Source organism: Papio anubis, chromosome 9 (genome assembly GCF_008728515.1).
Source record: "Papio anubis isolate 15944 chromosome 9, Panubis1.0, whole genome shotgun sequence".
In the NCBI taxonomy this organism is placed as follows: Eukaryota; Metazoa; Chordata; class Mammalia; order Primates; family Cercopithecidae; genus Papio; species Papio anubis.
Window position 1 is genome coordinate 107,721,923 of NC_044984.1, and position 4,303 is coordinate 107,726,225.

Genomic DNA, 4,303 nt, shown 5'->3' on the forward strand with positions numbered 1-4,303 from the left:
AAACCCTACACATGCCTTACATATGTATTTCTTTGTCCCGTCACGTGGATGGGCTGTTTGAGAACCTAAGAGGGCTAGGGACTTGCCCTAGGTCACGCTTGGGAGAATAGGTGCAGCACCAGCCAGAGTGGCCACGTGATAGGGGCATTCTGACCAGTCCATCAGCTGCTGGAGGGGTCTCAGGGAAAGGCTCGAACCTCAGAGGGATTAGTTCATACCTGTGACTGTAGCATCCCAGGCTTGTTCATTTCCAGACAGCGAGCAAGTCACTTTCCTGAGAGGCTGTGTAACCTTGTGGTGAACAGCATGGGCTGTGCAGCCTATGCCCAAGTTCAAATCCAACCTCTGCCATCAACTTGCTGTGTGACCTTGGACAAGTCACTTAACCTTTCTGTGCTTTGGTTTCTTCAACTAAGAGTAGTTTCCACCTGTTGTGAGCTTGAGTAGCTTAATTGATGTAAAGCTGCAAGGACAGTTCCCAACACATAGTCAGCACTCAAGAGGCGACGGCCAGACCAGGCGCGGTAACTCATGCCTGTAATCCCAGCAGTTTTGGAGGCCGAGGCAGGTGGATCACTTGAGCCCAGGAGTTGGAGACCAGACTTGGCAACATGGCAAGACCCTGTCTCTACAAAAAATACAAAAAAATTTAGCTGGGCTTGATGGCAAGTGCCTGTAGCCCCGCTACTTGGGGGGCTGAGGTAGGAGGATCGCTTGAGCCCAGGAGGTCGAGGCTGCAGTGAGTCAAAATTGTACCACTGCACGCCAGCCTGGGGAACAGAGTGAGAGGCTCTGGTTTTTTTTTTTTTTTTTTTTTTTAAATAGAGGTGGTCATTTTGATTTTCTGGTGCTTAAGAGGGCATTAGGGCATTCATGTCTGTAGCTTTGAGTGCTGGAGCACAAGGGTGCAATTCTCTCACCGAGTTTTCATTTAAAGGGTCTTGGATGACTGGGTGAGCCTGTAATCCCAACACTTTGGGAAGCTGAGGCGGGCGGATCACCTGAGGTTGGGAGTTCAAGACGAGCCTGACCAATACGGTGAAACCCCATCTCAACTAAAAATACAAAAAATTAGCCGGGTGTGGTGGCTCATGCCTGTAGTCCCAGCTACTCAGGAGGCTGAGACAGGAGAATCCCTTGAACCTGGGAGGCGGAGGTTGCAGTGAGCCGAGATCGCACCACTGCACTCCAGCCTGGGTGACAGAGTGAGACTCCATCTCAAAAAAAAAAAAAAAAAAAAAAAAAAAGAAAGAAAGAGAAAGAAAAAAGTCTTGGGAAGCGAGAAGGAAAGTGCAAGTCACCTTCTTCTCATTTCGCAGATGGACAAACTGAGGCCCAGCTCCATCTAAAACAAGCCTGAAATCCTAGGAGAAGGATGGTGGATTCCCGCCAGGGAGCTTTGTCAAGTGCCTCTGTCATCTCCACTTCCTGGATCAGTTACATCACACTGTCCAGGGAAGTGTCCTGGGGGATGGCCAGATCAGCGTGTTCTTGGTGGCAGGAGGTGGAGATTCTGACGGTTGTTTTCACAGCTCAGGAGGACAGGCAGCTCTCACCTCTGTTTGCCTCCCTGGCCAGTGCAGCCAGCTCCTGAGTCTCCTGGTTAACTAAGGTCTCAGACCTCAGGCTGAAATGCTCCCCTGCCGTGTGACCTTGGGGTGGTGGTCACCTAAGTTCCCTTAGCCTCAGTTTCCTGCCTGGAGAGATGGGAACGATGATACCTGCTAGGTAGTGCGAGGCTTAGAGATAATGGCAGCCTAGGGCCAGGCACCGAGGAAGGACTCAAAGAATAGCAGCTGCTATTTTTAAATTTAATTCAATTAATTATTTTTTTGAGATGGAGTCTCAGTCTGTTGCCCAGGCTGGAGTGCAGTGCCGCGATCTTGGCTCACTGCAGCCTCTACCTCCCAGGTTCAAGCGATTCTCCTGCCTCAGCCTCCCAAGTAGCTGGGAATTACAGGTGCATACCACCATACCCGGCTAATTTTTGTATTTTAAGGAGAGATTAAGAGATTAAAGTTTCACCATGTTGGCCAGGCTGGTTTCGAACTCCTGACCTCAGGTGATCCACCCACCTCGGCCTCCCAAAGTGCTGGGATTACAGGTGTGAGCCAGCGTGCCCGGCCCCAAACGTCTTGATGTCTCTTTCTCTCTCACATGCACTGCAGCTGCTGCAGCAGGAAGGCCAGGTGACCTGACCTTCAAAATACCCAGAATCTGACCACTTCTCACCAAGGTCTGCTGCTGCCACCCTGCTTCAAGCCCCTGAGTCCTGTGCCTGCACCCTTGCAGTGGTTCTGCACTGGGGTCCCTGGCCGCTGATTCCCCACACAGCAGCTGGAGGCATCCTATTCAGCCAGAGTCGGGTCACGTTGCTGCTCTGCTCAAGAGCCTCCCATGGCTCCCACCTTACTTGGAATAAAAGCTGATGTCCTGACGGTAGCCTCCAAGGCTCCGCGTGATGTGGCTCCATTCTCTCTCTGTCTTCTTCCTCCCTGACCATCCCCTCCCTTCATTCTGCTGCAGTCCCACTGGCCTCTTTGCTGTTCCTGCTGCACTCGGGGTACCCTCCTGCTTCAGGGCCTTTGCAACTGCCCTTTCCTGCCTATCTCCGTCTTCCCCTAGATATCAGGGTGTCTCACCCCCTTACCTCCTGTAAATATTTGCTTACATGTCACTTTCACAGAGAGGACTTCCCTGGCCCCTCTATCAAAAACCACACCGCCTGTTTTTGTTTTTTTCGATAGCACTTGCCATTATCTTACCCGCCATTTCCCTGGTTAGTGCCTGTTCCCCACCTCCAACCGCACCCCACTGGACTGTGAGCTCCAGGAGGACAGGGTTTTTGCCTGTTTTGTTTCTTGCCGAATTCCCAGTGCCTAGAACAGTGCCTGGCATAAGGTAAGTGCTTCAATAAACATCGGTTAATTCATTACCAAGTGAAATGAACAAACGAAATATCTGAGAAGCATAAGAAGAAGAGGAAAAATGCTAAATGATCCCCCCCTGCTGTGCAGGTATGGGGCTGGAGAGCATTGCAGTAGCTCTGAAAGTGGGCTCTTGTAATGATTGTGACTGATGAGCCCCGGGAGACCTTGCTCAAAGTGCATACAGTGGCTGGGAGTGGTGGCTCATGCCTGTAATCCCAGCACTTTGGGAGGCGGAGGAAGGCGGATCACCTGAGGTCAGGAGTTCGAGACCTGCCTGGCGAACATGGTGAAAATCCTTTTCTACTAAAAGTACAAAAATTACCTGGGCGTGGTGCCACAGGCCTGTAATCCCAGCTACTCAAGAGGCTGAGGCAGGAGAATTGCTTGAACTCGGGAGGCAGAGGCCGCAGTGAGCCCAGATCACACCACTGCACTCCAACCTGGGCGACAGAGCGAGACTCAGTCTAAAAAAAAAAAAAAAAAAAAACGTGTATTCGGGCCCCTCTCTTCCAGAGGAAGGGCCCCCTGATATCTTTCTGTTAGCCCTCATGCCTGCTCTAAGCCAGTCTCTGTTTCCACCACCTGCTCAGCTTTCTTACTACCCAGTTTTCACGCATTCATCATTCTAAATGCAAAAGCACCCTAAATGTTCTAAAGACCCAGTGCTTGATAAGGCCCCTGGGACGTTTTTTGCCTCCTATCCTTCCTTTTGCAGGACCTGTGCTTTCTGCACACACTCCACTTTTTCCAGCCCCTGTGCAAGTAAGGCTCCACCCCAAACTCCCTACTCAAGGACAGTGGTTCTCAAAGTGGGGCAATTTTGCAACCCGGGTATGGGCATTGGCCAATGTCTGGAGACATTTTGGGGTGTCAAACATGGGGTGGAGGGTGCTATTAGTATCTGGTGGGTGGAGGCCAGGGATGCTGCTATACACAGGACTGGAAGATGTAACATGATCTCCTGCAGTGCACACAACTGCCCCTCACACCAAAGAATGATCTGGCCCCAAATGTCAGTAGCGCTGAGATTGGGGAATATGGGGTGAGTCCACCTCCAGGTGGGGCACTTGTCATCAGATACCGGTAGAGTCATGAGTCCTGGGTCTGGAGGGCCGGGGGGTCAGTCAATTACCAGAATGCAAAAGTCTGAAAAACGTCTCAAAAGACCAATCTAAGGTTCTATAATAGCAATGTTTTTAAGGGAGCAATTGGGGAAGTCACAAATCTTGTGACCTCTGGTCATATGACTCCCCCCCTTTTTTTTCTTTTTGAGACAGGGTCTCACTCTGTTGTCCAGGCTAGAGTGCAGTGGTGCAGTCACAGATCACCGCAGGCTTGAAGTCCTGAGCTCAAGGGATCCTCCTGCCTCAGCC